At 45.1% G+C, this 15,523-nt stretch overlaps 1 long non-coding RNA gene across 1 annotated transcript in view; it reads left to right on the forward strand.

Annotated features, from left to right (window-relative positions):
* Positions 1 to 15,523, forward strand: part of LOC102555048 (uncharacterized) — an 80,287-nt gene that overhangs the window by 18,689 nt on the left and 46,075 nt on the right. The window contains exon 3 of the long non-coding RNA XR_015622963.1: positions 7,274 to 7,444. This is a non-coding gene — a long non-coding RNA (uncharacterized LOC102555048). The remainder of the gene's footprint in view (positions 1 to 7,273; positions 7,445 to 15,523) is intronic.

Raw genomic sequence — 15,523 nt, forward strand, 5'->3', positions numbered from 1 at the left:
TGTGTGTGTGTGTGTGTGTTATATGTCCAGGCTCTGTGGCATGGCCTTTGTGTCTGGAGATTATGTGCACTGTATATGTATGTCTGTGTCTTGTGTGTGCATGTGTACACCAGCAGTATGTATACATATATACATCACCATGAAGGGTACTAGGGGGCTCTATTGGCTTTTGTCCCCAGTACACAGCCTCCTTTGAAGTAGCTCTTAAAAGCTAAGGTATCCGATGTTCCTCACCCAAACTCCTAATAAAATGCCTAGCTTTCCCTCTCTCCTTAGACTCTACCTGACCCCTGGGCTACTACCTATAGGAGCTACAGGCTACTAAAGGGTCCAGAGGTTGAGAGCTTGACAAACAGTGGGGTGCAGGCCCCTTTTTTTCCAAACACAGGGAAGAGCTGCAGTGTGAGCATGAGAGGTCCTCTGCTTGGCTAGAAGTGGCTCAGATGGGGAAGGGCATGCTCATTGACCCCCCAGTTCAGGGCACAGTGTGAAGAAAAAGGTTGCAAGAGGTGGAGAAGGAAGGCTTGGATGGTGAAATGGTGCTTGAGAAGTAGGTGTGATCTCTAGTCATTTGTTCATCTGTCTGTCCATCTATCCAAGGCTCATCATGTGACAGAGAGATATTCTCCAGCCTGGTCAGCAGTGTGGAGGGAAACCATCAAATAGAAGATGGTGCTGCCTCATACTAGCTTGGAGGGACAATATTGCTGACACAGCCTCGCTTGCTCCTCACAAAGTTCCACATACTGGATAAAGGCCATTTTCCTTCCTTATCTGCAGAGAGTTACAGCAAGTTCTAGAGCTGTGTAGATAACACAGTAGCAAGGAGAGCCATGGTTTCAATTCCAGGTGTGTGCCGCAGCACCAGGTATTTCTTATAAGCCCCTGTAGTGCAGACACAGTCCCTTTCTAGCTCTGCTTTTATTTCAATACTCTTTTCTGCTTTCTTTTCCTTTAGGGGTGTCATTAAGAGCTTACTTCAGCATGGAGATACCCCATGTTCAGAATAATCATACTGCCAGGCATGCAGGCAACATGACCAGGGTCAGGAATCACTATCTAAGTTCAGCAATCAGGATGCCACTGAGACGGACATTCTAGGATGTTCTGGGACCTTCAGTCTCACCTTATCTCTGCCTCTTAGTATTCTTAGATCCTCATTTTCTCTTACTACCTCCCCTTCCCTCCTCTGTCCCCTTTCATATGTATGTTTGTGTATATACATATATGATCTTATATAATCTATATTCTGAACACTAGAGAAAACATACAATATTATGCAACATACAATATTTGTTTTCCTGTGTTTCCAAATCTGGATTACTTTGACTAACACTATAATCTTCAGTTTTATCAAATTTCCTTCAAGTCACATAGTTTCACTACTCTTTATGGCCAACTATATATCGCCTTATATATGCCACACTTTCATTCATCCGATGGTACATACTGAGGCTCATTCCACAGCCTGCCTCTTGGGACTTGCGTGGCAACAAGTGTATAAGTATCTATGTGGTGTGTTGAGTCCTTGGGCTAATATCAAGGCATGCAGCTGGATTATGTGGTAGTTCTTGTTTTGGTTTTTTAATTTTCAGAGAAAACTCCATACAGGTTTTCAGGTGTCTGCAGAAGTTCCCATTCTCACCAGCAGTGTGGAATATGGGGAAAGATCCTCTTCCCCTACATGACCACAAGCATTTGTTGTCCCTCTTCTCAGTGAGGGCCATTCTGATTGGTGAGATGGTATCTCAATATACTTTTAATTTGCATTTCTCTTGTGTCTGTGATTTCTTTATGGATAACATGTATATGCTGGATTATTTCTAAGTGAAGGAGAGTCAGAAAAGATTGAGTTAAAACCTAAAACCAAAACTGGAATGGCAGATAGCTCTATTCTAGTCAACCTGCACAAGCTGGACAAGAGGACTGCCTGCTCTGTAATGGGAGCTTTGACACACACCTTTCAAGGAAAGAAGAGTCCAGCAATAGGGGGTAGTATAGAGATTGTTTTTCTCAGGCTGCAGGGAAACCTTCTTGGCATAGTGACCTGTGGGGGACTGGTGACCTGGAACTGGGATCAACAGATTTGACTTCAGCACTAGGGTTGGTATGATCAGAACTGCTCTATTTGAGAGGAACAGAGAGGCCATGGGGTCAGAGGTCACTGGTGGTGGGGGAAAGGATCTTCCATTCCAGAGCTATGGAACTGTGGAAATGTTGCTACTAGAGTAATAGTATATAAGGCAGTCAGGACTTTGATCAAAGAAGTAACTGAGCTACATTTTAGAAACTGGCTGTGCATGGCTTAGACTACAAAGAAATGGGGGAGGGTGATTAGGATAGTGTGCTGTGGCCATAATCCAAATAACAGGGGATGTGGACTAGAGTATTGTGGCAGGAGTAAGGGTGAAGCCTTGCAGAGAGCAGAAAAGCTATTGGCAGAGGGGATGAAGCATCCATGTGAGGGAAAGGAAGAAATAATGATTAAGTTTTGCCAAAGGAGTCCCAAATGGTACTGTCATTTGTCAATATGGAAATGATGGTGAAGATTGTCTCCAGGATGGAAAAGAGGACTCTGCTTTTGAAGCTTAGCTAAGAATGTATGTTAACCAATAAACGGATGTCCTGTGAAGGGTCAGGAATATCAGCCTGCGCCAGGAATATTGGCAAGATAAGAGGCAGAGAGAGCGTACAGGTGGGACTCAAAGTTGGGACTCCAGAAAGGGTCACCTGCAGAGTAACACTGAGAAGAGTGTGGGGGCCAAGCCTGAGACCAGAGATAAGGAGAAGCAGTGGAAAGATCATCTACGGGGGATGCTGTGATGTGGCAGTGTGCAGATGTGCCATGCATTGTTTGAATTAATAAAGGCTAGAAACTGGCTGGGTCATTGGTTCAGAGTTGCTCAAGGGAGCACATCTGTGAAATGCTTTTAGTGAGAGTGTCACACAGGTGAGGCCATGGAGGGGAAACAGGTGCCAGCCCCACGAGGCAGTAGAATGGTCACTTGAGAGGGACCTGGAAGTTGTAGAGCCTCTACCCCCACCCCAGTGTGTCCCTTTTGCATTAAATAGTTGCTGCTATATCATATGACGAGATTCCAGTAGCAATGGGAATGGTAGATGGGAGGCTGTTGATACAAGAGAGGTTCAGGAGCAACCATATGAGCGGATGGGATGGATGGGATGGGGTGCAGACCATGACACGGGTTCTCAGCGGAAGTGCAAAGTTCTATATGTGGACAGGTATGTCAGTATGGCAGCATAGCTAGAAGCTGGGAGATGGGGGAGAGAAGTGAGTTCACAGAAGACCAGGAGCTGTAGCCCAGCCTGGTTGCTTCCAGGTGGAGCGTACATGGGAACAAAGCTCTAGAGGTGTATGAGTCACTTTTTAATTGCTATGGTGACACCGTAGCAACTGCAACTTATGGAAGAGTTTTTTTAGGCTCAGGGTTCCAGAGGGAGAGAGTCCATAGCGCTGGGAAAGGTATGGCAATGGAAACAGCAGAGATGGCATCTCTATCTATAAGTGAGGAACAGAGAGAGTGAGCGAACAAGAGACGACACAGCAAGGTTCTACCTCCTGAAGCTTCCATATCCTAAACAGCAGCACTGCCAGCAAGGAACCAGGTGCTTAGAATGTGACAGCATGTGAGTCCATGGCGGATATTTCTCATTCAAACTGCCATTTGAGGCATGTGAGCTGTACTTACAGTGATAGACATGAAAGGGTCTGAACAGTGAAAAGGTGGTAGGTGGATGATTCAGACAGAGGAGGAACTACACTGGATGTTCTAGAGCAGTGGTTCTCAACCTGTGGGTCCGGACCCCCTTTTTTTGGGGGGGGACCAAATGACCATTTCATGGGGTCCCCTAAGACCATTGGAAAACACAGATATTTACATTATGCTTCATAACAGTAGCAAAATTAGTTATGAATAAAAATAATGTTATGGTTGGGGGGGTCACCATAACACGAGGGACTGTATTAAAGGGTTGCAGCACCAGGAAGGTTGAGACCCACTGCTCTAGAGCAAATGATCTGGAAGTAGTAGGGATCGGAGGATAGGTTTTTGAAGTCAAGACATTGAAAATGACAAGCTGTAAGGAATGCGGACTTAACGCTTACACATCTCCATGAAGTCTGGCTCCTTCGTTTTGTGTGGGGACTGATGCAGGGCATATATGCAGGACGATGGCAAAGGTTTAAAGGAAGTGATGAGAATTCACTTCCTTTCTTCAGCAGAGATGTGCTTCTTGGAGGTTAAGTGATCGTGGAATTTGAATTCCAGAATCAACCAGCTCTAAGAATCTTGGAGCTCTCTACATTCACCAGGAGGTTTAATTCCGGGCCTGAGTTAGCATCTCTTTGAAGGTGTGATCTAGAAAAATGGGCTTCAGTCTGTGGTTTATGAACGTACAGCTGTGGAGTCACTTGCAGGGTCACAGCAGGGCTGGCTGGATAGCTTGATAACATCGTATCTGCCTTCTGGACAACAGCAGTGTATCTTTGCAATCTACTTTCTTCTTTGTGCCTGCTATGTGCTTCATAGCTGGGTTCCTAGATGCTATAAAGGGTGAGGGGCACAGGAGACCACATTCATATGTGACTTGAGCCAAAATAGGTAGAGGATGAGGTGGATTTAAGGATGGGGGTTTCAGGCAGGCACTCCACTCTGAATGGCTTTGGTAATCCATCACCAGTTTAAGCTCACTTTCTAAGAAGCTGCAATGGAGTTAGGGGTGCCAGGCATAGAACGATTTGAACTTGAGAGAGCAGGCAGTGTTACACAGAACCCTGGAAATACGAGTGAAGACCCTGCCCCAGCAGATACTTTGTCAGAGAGATACCTTACAGAGTCATGGTGGTAAGTCCCACTATCTGTTAAAATAACTTTGGAAATCTCTAAACATTCTGGGGCACAAGGTGAAGACAATCAGCCCAAAGTCTTGAGTAGAGATTCAGCCCATTTCACTGTGACCATGGGATTCTACTGTTGAGGTAACACTGAAAGCCTGTACCAGGACAGGAGGCAGTTAGCCCTGTGGCGTGGCCATGGGATATGCTGTGAGTTCACATGGATCTGGAATACAGACAAGCAGCAAACAGCTTACCCTCTGACACCAGCCCTAATAACTTCTCTCAGAGGACGCATGGCCATCTCTTTGTGCCTCTAGGATACCTGTGAGTTGTGGAGAAGAAGCTCTCCCCTTCCATTGTTTCTGCTGTGGACCATCCTCTATGCCCCGTCCTATTCATTTATATGTACGAAGTCCTTTTGGAGCATGTCGCACTATCCTAGGATATGGTAATTTTTCATCTAGCCCATCTGCAACCATTTCCCTACAAGCCGAATGTGCTCCTTGGGGCAGCTGCAGAGCAGGGCTTATGCCTTCCTTACCACAGTTCAGCATCGCTTTCATGGTCTCACTGAGACTACTAAAGAGAAGACAGGTGTTGGGTTATGCATAGCAGTCCAATGACTGGCTCCTTGTTGTCTCCGATGGATACCCATTGTGCATCTTCCACTGCTAGGGTCTGTCCTGGGCACCAAGTACCAGGTACTTAAAGACAATGAAGTGCATCTAGAATGTCTTTTATGTATCTTCTCCACAACATCTTACTTCAACAACATGCTCCTTTGCCCCAATTATTTCAGTAACCTCCAAACCAAGTTTTTCTGTTTCTGGTTTTGTTTTGCCACTGTGTACCCCAAGGTAATTGGAGCCCTCTGCCGTCATTCCCTGGCTTAGTACCAACCAATTCTCTCAGAACCAAGTATCTAACTTCTCATGGGACCGAGAACAAATGCCCTCCTTGGCCCGAGGGATGTCTTCTCAGCCATGTCTCAACTCCCTGCTCCCATTTATCCTCAGTTGAAGCCACAACCAATTACTCTCAGTTCATTAAACGAGCCATCTTGCCTCGCACCTCCAGATCACTGCTCATGCTGTTTACTCTGCCTGCAATGGTGTTCTCCCTGACTCTGCATTTTAATTGCCTATTTATAACTCCATCCATGAAGGCAGTAAGCAGACGATCGGGTGTGGAGAGCCTTCTGGCATTGCCAGAGCCTAGCATAGTGTACACACACACACACACACACACACACACCCACACACACACACACACACGCACACACACGCACACACACATGCACACACACTGCCAGTGCCTAACATAGTATACACACGCAGACAGGCACATACACACGCACACACATGCACACACACACACACACACACACACACACAGACACACACTGGTAGAAGAATGAGAAATCTTAATAGAACTAATAAATTCATGTATTAGTTGTGATACTTAATTGCCAGTGTCATAAATATCAGCTGTTGTGTCCTGCCAGTGGGTAAACTCTGGGTAGCTGTGGAATGCTGTCAGCTCGTCTCCCTTGACCAAATGACCTAGACACCCAGTTACTAGTGAGTTTTCTGAAGCCTCCTTTATCTTATTCTCTCCAGAGAAGCTGTTGAAAGATTTTTATAAAATAGAACCGTTGATGCCTTAGAAGAAGAAGAAAATTTGTCAAACAATAACTGGAGGAATAAAACACGTTTTACTTCCTTGTCTTGAGAACAGGATCACAATATTCATGTCATCCAGTTGCTATGAGTTTTAAAATAAGTTTCATACATCTGTGAAGCATGTACCATGGTATATGTACCATGCAGCCATGCATGAACCATCTGTCCATCAGACACCAGATGTGATCCTTAGTCCTTTCCAGGAATCAAGAGTTTTCCCACCTTTGTGCTGTTTCTCTCTGTGGCATGGCATTAGTCAGCAGTTACATGTCAAAGTTCTAAGCTGTGTTTCCAGTCTCACATGGACCCCTATCAGAAGCTCCTGATGGTGAGGATAATGACCCCAGTGTTTTCTCTTCTACCACATTGAGGTAGCAATGTGGGATCGAAGAATGCTTGGAGCATCAAGCCCTTCTACCAAAGCTAGGACATCTTGCTCTCCTAGGCTGTGCTCTGGAACAATTTTGAATCCTAAATTTTAAACTAATGGTATTTGGGCCCTGTTTCCTAAATCATTATAAGGTAGCAAGCCCAACCGGTGCCCACAAGAATCCTGGACACTTGGAGGAAGGCATTGCTGTCTGACGCATGCTTGCTTTTGGCACAGTGGGTATCTCACAGCTCATCCTAGTGGGCTTCAAGGCTGTCCTAATCAGCTTCACGAAACTCTGAAAGGCTTTGTAACTGACAGTTCATTAGAGTCTAAATAAGTTTTACTTATTGTTTTGTCTAGCAGCGCCTAATGCATCTTTGGGAATGCTTCATCTGCCCAACATTGTGGAACAAGAGGACGTGCTATACAGAAGACTTTCTCAAATAGCTAGCATTTGCCAACTTGAGCTGCAAAGCACAGATACACAAGCCAATTCTGATAGACTCAGAAATACTTGCAAGCATTTCTAAGGTGGGCCACCCAGTTTCTTTATGCAATGTTTGCAGGACATCTTTAGCTGTTCACTAAGGTCACAGATGGGAGCCACTGCATGCTACTGAGGGGTTCTCTAGGCAGCTGTGGGACTCTTCCAGTTTTTCTTCTGCCACCAAATGACCTAGGCACCCAGTGACCAGGCTTCTATTTGTTTTCTCCTGAGAAGTTTATGGTCTCTCAGAAAATAGAAAAATCATTTTTAAGATAGAAAATCGTTTAAAATAGAAAATCGTTTTTAAGTGAAAAAGTGACAACAGATTAACATACACTTGAAAAGTAGAAAGAAGGATAAATTGAGGGGTTGTAGGGAAAGGCATGGGTTAGAAATGATTCTACTAAGGAAGCCGAGTCATTTTTATCTTTACATTTTTTTCAGACCTGTATATGGCGTATCCACCCCTCACTCCTCCTCTATCCATCTTCCCTTAAGATCCTCCATTTCATTTCCCCCTCGACTTCATGTCCATTTACAATTTATTTATTTAATTGTTTCTTTGTTTATCATCCATGCAGTCTGATTACTGCTGCTGATATACAACATGTGGGTATCCACTGGACACGGGGAACCTATCACTTGCCACATTCTTAAAGATAAGTGGCTCCTCCTCCCTGTTGGCAGCCATCACTGCCAACAGCCCACAGTGCAGGGTAGGGCCTCAGGAACCCTCCCTGGCCAATGATGGAATTGAAAAGATATATGTGTATGTATATGTGCATGTATATGTCTGTTTATGTGCTGTGAATGTATATATGTATGCATGCATGTGCATGTACGAGCACACACACATGAGCATGAACCTGAAGAAGCCAGAGGCATTAGAATCTCCAGAGATATAGTTATAGTAAGCCTCTGGACATGGGTGTTGGGAACCAAACTTGGGTCCTCTTCAGTAGCGGTGCACATTGTCTGCTGAGCCATTCTCCAGCCCTTATTGTGTAACTCTCAATGGCTTGGGCTTGCGCAGGTCTTACAGCCTCTGTGAGTTCATTGTGCAACAGCCGCACCAGGTTGAGAGGTCAGCACATCACAGCACTCCACCCCCATCCTCTGGTTCTTACAATCTTTCTGCTCCCTCTTTTATTACATTCCCCAAGTGAAGTCCTACATCCTCATGAATGCAAATCCAGGATGGTTCCTTGTGGTGGAATCCTGTAGTGGGAGGTGTGGAATTGTATCTGGAGTGGGTTTCACACTTTGTTTCTGTTCCAACCTGGGCTCTGTCCCTTAGTGGCTATGTACCCTGGTTAAGATTCACCTGCCTCCTCCAGGGACTATAGCCAGCACTATCAGATTCCCTGTACAGAGTTGGGGTGGACTTGGCTGAGAGATTTTTGATAAAACATTGGAACTGCTCAGACCTGGGATACTTTCATTGCAGAGTCAATGGGTGTTATCTGTGGTCTTCTACCATTTTCTGTTGCTAAATATACCTTATTACAGATGGGGAAGTTATAAAAGAAAGTCATTTTGGCTCATGCTTCCTATACCAGCTGGAAGGATGCATCCTTCTTGCTGCTGGGGCCCAAAGGCAGTACGGAACCAGGACTGAGAGTGTTGTCCATTCTGGTCTCACTCTACCAAGCCACAGTTATCTCTTAATGCCTTTCCCATGCCATTGCTGTAACGTGTACTTCCAGCACATGAAACTCGGGGATACACTCAAGCTACAGTCAAGACATAGCACCCTTAACTCAAATACTGCTTTAAGTCATGGTTCCAGTATGAGTAAGTGGTCTTGGTAAACTGACTTCTAGCTCTTTTATGTTGGTTTGTAAGACTTCCAAGATCGTATGTTATATGAAATTAGTGATCAGAAAATTGCCAGGTATGGTGGCCCATATGCCTGTAATCTTTTCACTTGGGAGGCAGAGACAGAAGGGTCTCAGGTTCAAAGCTAGCCTGGGCTACATGGAAATGTGTCTTGGATAAAAAAATAAACGTGTCAGTAACCCAAATCTAGGAATCTATTACTTAGAGGTTTGTGCCTAATGCACCTACTATGTTCCTGCCATAAAGACCTGGTCTTATATACGATGTGCTCACAAGTCAGGGATGGTATTCCACACTCCAATGATTCTGCACAGCAAAGGCTCTTCATTAAAATAGGTCAGGAATACAGGGGTGGAGGGCAGCCCAGTCTTGGAGAAACGGCCAGTGACCTCAATGAGCAGCCAAACTAAAGACTCTATGCTGAGGCTCAGAAGAGACCCTAGTAGGTAAAGGAAAACCACAGGTGAGAAGAGATGACATTTTCCCCAGGAGTGTGCCTCTCTCTCCGGGGAGCTCCCTGCCTTGTCCCTGCGCCTTCCCCCACCAGGACACTCCAGGAGGTCCCTCTGCTCCTCTAAAAATCCTATTTTCTTGGTTCTTCTTATCTCTGAGGTGACAGGGTGACTTTTGAAAAATCCTTTATAAATTCTACAAGGAAACCAGAAGTGAATGATTACAGGTTAAAAATAGTCAAGTTCTCTAGCCGGTTCCTCTGCCTGCCTGGATGGCTCCTGGTGGCTGTCTGCAAATGGCCTTCTCTGTTCTCTGCACCATCCACTACTGTGGGCAGGGACCCTGCCTCCCTGCAGTCCTGGTGGGGGGGGACTATCTCTATGTACCTTTCTAGACAGGCTCACCTGTCACTCTGATCTCTGAGGTCTCCCATCTCTCCTAGGGACATCTAATCTTTAACCCTTGTCCCCAGAGGAAGTGGCTTTTCTCTTACTGCCCTTGCTCCAGCTTCCTGTCCCTGGGACACAGTTTTCCCTGAGTTCCCTGTTTTCAGTTCACAGTGTGGTGGTGACATTTGCTGGTGGAATCCTCATAAAGATGCATCATGTCACCGTGTAGCTTCTTAGTTCCCATTTCACCATTTATGTTCCTTGGCTACTTATAATTTGACGTAACCAAATTTGAGTCTCTTACCCTTCAAGTGACAGTCCCCGGTGATTCTCTCCTGCCTGAGAGAGACATCAAGTCTGCAAATGCCTCCCACCAATGCTGTCATGATGGGGTTCTTAACTCTCTCTCTCTCTCTCTCTCTCTCTCTCTCTCTCTCTCTCTCTGTGTGTGTGTGTGTGTGTGTGTGTGTGTGTGTGTGTGTGTGTGTGTGCATTTTCTAACACTAGAACAATAGAAAAATGAGGCTCCAGAGAGGCTATTTTTCCACAGGAAAGGGAAACTGGGAAGGTCTCCACAGAAGCTTTGCCCACAGGACATGTTACCCAAGCTAGCTACACAGGTGTGAAGCATCCATTTGCCTTCTGGAAGAGTCTTACTGAGTACTTCAGGCTGTGAACTTGAGAGTTGAGTTCCTCATGGCTGAAAAATGTAAAGGCCTCCTGCTCTTGAGTCTTACAACAGTCAAGGAAGACACACAATAAATGCTTCAGTTACAGACACTGGAACTTAAGTTCTGAAAGTAGCAAGGTAGTCAAGCATGAGTGTAGAGAGCATGTAGGGCTGTGGCCTTTTGTGTGGGTGAGGGGAGGAGAAGAGAAAACAGGGGAAGGGCAATGAAGAAGAGGAGACTAGGAGTCCCTGGAGACCCTAGGAGGCCCTGAGGACTTGGTCATGTAGTCAAGAAGAGATGGGTTAACTGAGGAATTTTGAGAGTAGCATTTTGGAATGAGAATGGGAATCAGCAGAAGGTGAGGAAGGCTGATAGGTGAGCCCATTATGAGCACAGGGAGGCTGTCCAGGAGTGAGGAGGAAAAACCAGACCAAGGGCTTGGTAGAAGGGGTCCCTGAAGAGCTTACTCCATAGTGTAGGTAACAGAATTTCATGAGCACAGTGGGCATGTCACCATCTAGAGGTGAGGACAGAAACCAGGACATGAGACTGTGAGAGCAGGAAATCTCAAGTGACCACATGTAATGCTTAAGGTACAGAGCTACAAAAATTCTGAAGTTCTGTCAGAAGGCAAGTTTGTCCTTGATCCCAGTGTGTGTATGTGTGTGTGAGTGGGGGGGGGGCATCATTTCCCACAAAGCCTTAATGTTTCAGGCCAGCTCTCCACAGGGAATGATAGGCACAAGTTGTGTGCAGGACTCTCTGCAACACTCCTGTGCACACTAATGACAGGGTACCAGTGAAGACAAGGAATCTCACATCTGCAAACTCAGTGATTAGGCAGAGATGAAATTGATTGTTCCGGTGATGCCAAGGCTGAGGATAGAAAGTGAAGACGTGCTGATTTATCTCTGTCATTATGGAAATCATAGCATGTGTGTAGTGTGGAGTGGTGTGTGAATGTGTGGGGTTGGATGGTATGTGTTCATATGTATGGTATGTGTGGTGTATGTGTGTTTATATGTTTGTAGTGTATGTAATATGTAGTGTACATGGTATATGTGTATGTGTGTGTGGTAAGGTATCTGATGTGTATGTGATAATATATGTACATAGTATTATTGAATATGTATTTATATATAATATATGTTGTATGGTGTGTGTTATATGTGTGTGGTATATATATATATATGTATGTATGTATGGTATATTGTGTGTGAGGGGTGTATGTGTGTGTAGTGTATGTTGTATGTTTCTGTGGGATGTATACATGGTATGGTATACGTGTGTGAGGTGTATCTGGAGCGTGTGTGTGTATGTATGTGGTGTGTGTAGTATATGTCTTTTGACATGTGTGTGTATGTGTGATGTGTAGTGTGGTATGTTTGTGAGGAGTATATGTGTGGTGTGTGTATGTAGTGTGTGTGGTATATGCTGTGTGGTGTATGTATGTGTGGTATGTATGGTATGTGTGAGCGTTTATATGTGGTGCATGTGAGATGTGTGGTGTGTGTGTGTGTGTGTGTGTGTGTATGTGGTGTATATAGTGTGTGTGGTATGTGTCTGTATGGTATGTGTGTGTGTGTGTGTGCGTGCACACATGCATGCACACACTCACACATGTACTATGGTGTGTTACTTAGTCGCTATGTTTAGCTGTATCTGTGGGGGAAGTAGATATAGCATTTAGTTCCAACTCCAGGGAAGATGTCTGACGCTAAGCTCCCCAGCAAGCCCCACCTTTAATGCTAAGGGAAATGTGTTTTTTCTAAGCCGAGGCTCTAAGTTGACATGCCATTCCCTCCACTGAGTTCAGTGGTTGCCCTTTGTCCTGTTTGGTGGCTGCTCTTGTCTCATAAGGAACACCTTGAGACTGTACCACCTGGTCTGTTCACCACCATGTCGTGCATGGTTTCAGCACAGTTGTTGGGATATTTCTGCTGGTCAGTAAGCATGTGGGCTTTTAGTGAATGAATGCAAAGGTGTGGAAAGCTTCACTTACTGCTGGTTTTGAATTAGAAGTCAGACAGAGAGCTGAAAGGGCATCACAATGAGGCTGTTATGCTGATGCATGTGCAGGAGTGTGAAAAGATGCTGTATAAGATGATGTTCTAGGCTGCCGCTCAGTAGAGTGTTTGTCTAGCATGTACAAAGCTCTGGCTTTGACCCCCACCATTTCCATAAACCAGGTATTATGGTGCATACCTGTAATCCCAATGCTTGGGAGGTTGACACAAGAAAATAAAATAAAATAAGTCAAGGTCATCCTCAGTTTCATAGCAAATTCAAGGCCAGCTTGGAATGCACAAGACATGGTCTCAATGAGAGAGCTCACTTTCTGTGCTGCAGTCACATTGGCCACACCACTGAAGCACAAGCCCTATTGACCCTTCCCCACTCTGTGTCCCTGATGGCTTCAGGATCAGACAGAGCTTGTTCCCAACCATTGTCCCTGAGGTCCCATCATATTTAGTTAGACTCCCTCAGTGGACTACACTGCTGAATATTCAAGGGTGGAAGGGAAGGGGCAAGGACCCATTGCTTTCCCCTGGTCTGGTCTGCATTCCTGGCCAAGGAAATTGCCTTCATGCTACTTTCTATTGGAAAGGCATTCTCTGAGCTCCAGTATCCGTATCTAAGGCTGTCTTGAACTACACGGTAGGTGTGCTGCTGCTGGTTTCTGTCCTACTATGTTCTTAACTTTGCTCTCACTTCCTTCTGGAAACCAGATATATTTTCCACAAAAACTTGAAGATTCTTTGACTCTCTGAGGACATGCTGCAGTGCATGTCTACTCTGTCTAAGGCTCCTCTGGCATCTTCTATGTATCTGTCTCTCTGTGTCTACAGTTTAACTCTATCTGAGCTCTTTGTGCTCTCAGCATAGAGTGCTGGTTGAGTCTTCATAAACATTCACCTCTCGTGTTAGGACGAGCAGTTGGCAGGTTTTGCAAGACAGGTGTGGGGTTAATTTATTTTCTTCTTTCTATTGCTCTAACTTCTTAAGTAAACAAAATGTAGTTCATGCCTTTCTTCAGTTGAAGATACTTAATTTGAATTAAATAAGCCCTAGCAGAGGGATGGGCTAACATCCATTTGAGGATTTCCTGTTTCCTGAGGCAGAAGGTGTCTGCACACCCCAGTGTGTGGTGAGAGGAGATGGTGACTTGTGGTTCTGGCAACGGCTTTCCAAGAGCTGAGAGCAAGCACTGTGCTCTTGAAATGGGGAACTGGTCCTTTATGGCATTCAGGGAAGTGTCCTAGAAGATAGAGAGCTAGAACTACAGCTGAGAAGAGAGTTGGCCAGGAATCAGGACAGTGTGTCCTAAGCAGCAAAAGAATGGTACAGTGTACCCTAAACTGGAGTTCCCAAGCATTCTAGGGATGTAAGGCAGATCTGGAGGAACTGAGGGCCTATTCCATGTATGGCCTGCATTTCAAAGAAAGGGAAAAGGGATGCCATTCTGGTCACAGACCCCTGGATGCTTCTGGGCTCTTTTAGTTGCATCTGAGCAGTACATCAGTGCCAGGGCAATGAATATATAGGAAGGTGGTTAGAAGCAGGGAACCAAAGAAAAAAAGGGGGCGGGGCTGTGGCTCATGTGAGTGCAGTGGTTGAAGGAGATACATAGATTTGTTATCAAAAAGCAAACTAAAATAAACAAAACACAAAACAGAGGAGGCACAGGCACAGGGACCCTCTTCCCCAAACACAAACACATAGAAACAAACACAAACAAATAAACAAGAGGTAACATGTGGACCTTGTCGTCAAATAAAAGCAAAACACACCAATCAAACCAATAAAGAAAACACAACAAAATAAAGGAAGGTGTGGATCTCATTTCAAATCAAAATAAAAATATAAATGGAAGAAACAGAAAAGACATATGGTCTCTATCATTCCAACCAAACAACCAAACCACCACCACCACCACCACCACCACCACCAACAACAACAACAACAACAACAACAACAACAACAATAACAACAAAAAACAACCATGAAAGAAAATAGTTAGCATTTGGACCCTGTCAGAAAATTGAGAGAGAAACAGGCAGACAGACGGGTGGACAGACAAATTGGCTGGAAAAATTGGGTTGATGACTAGCAATTGTTATTCAGCTGCAGGCAGCATGAAGCAGGAGGGAGCACAAGTCAGTGGCAACTTTCTGATGTCACCAGAAGTAGGATGCTGGCCAGGCTGTGGCAAAGCATGAAGGAGAAGTGGTGTGTGTGTGTGTGTGTGTGTGTGTGTGTGTGTGTGTGTGTGTGTGTGTGTATGTGTGTGTGTGTGTGTGTGTGTGTGTACTTGTGCATGTGTGTGTGTTGTGGGGCTCTCTTCCCAGTGAAGAACGATGAGTATGCAGAGGAAGAGACTCAAGCATGTGGGAACAGCTTGAGGAACGTTAAAAGGCTGTTTGGAGGAGGGAGAAAGAGAAAGAGAGGACAACGCCACTTTGGATTCCTACAAATCATGGTTCATTGTCATCCCAGCCTGAAAGAGATGGGTGCTCAAAGGAAGCATCTAAAAGTCATTGACATTTACTCAGAGCCTGTATTCAGGTTTTCCAGAGAAAGTCAAAGAATACACAAGTACAACCATGTGTATAGTGCCTGAGTAGCTAAGTCCCAGAGTTACCAGTCCCTCCGAATCCTGAAAGCAGCTCCAGGCATCACCATCATCGCCCCTGAAGTTCTTTCTATTCCCATACCACACCATGCCTACCCATTGCCAATTCTTCGCCACTACCTAACCTCTGCCCTGAGT

This window comes from Rattus norvegicus, chromosome 6 (genome assembly GCF_021556685.1).
Source record: "Rattus norvegicus strain SHRSP/BbbUtx chromosome 6, alternate assembly SHRSP_T2T, whole genome shotgun sequence".
Classification (NCBI taxonomy): Eukaryota; Metazoa; Chordata; class Mammalia; order Rodentia; family Muridae; genus Rattus; species Rattus norvegicus.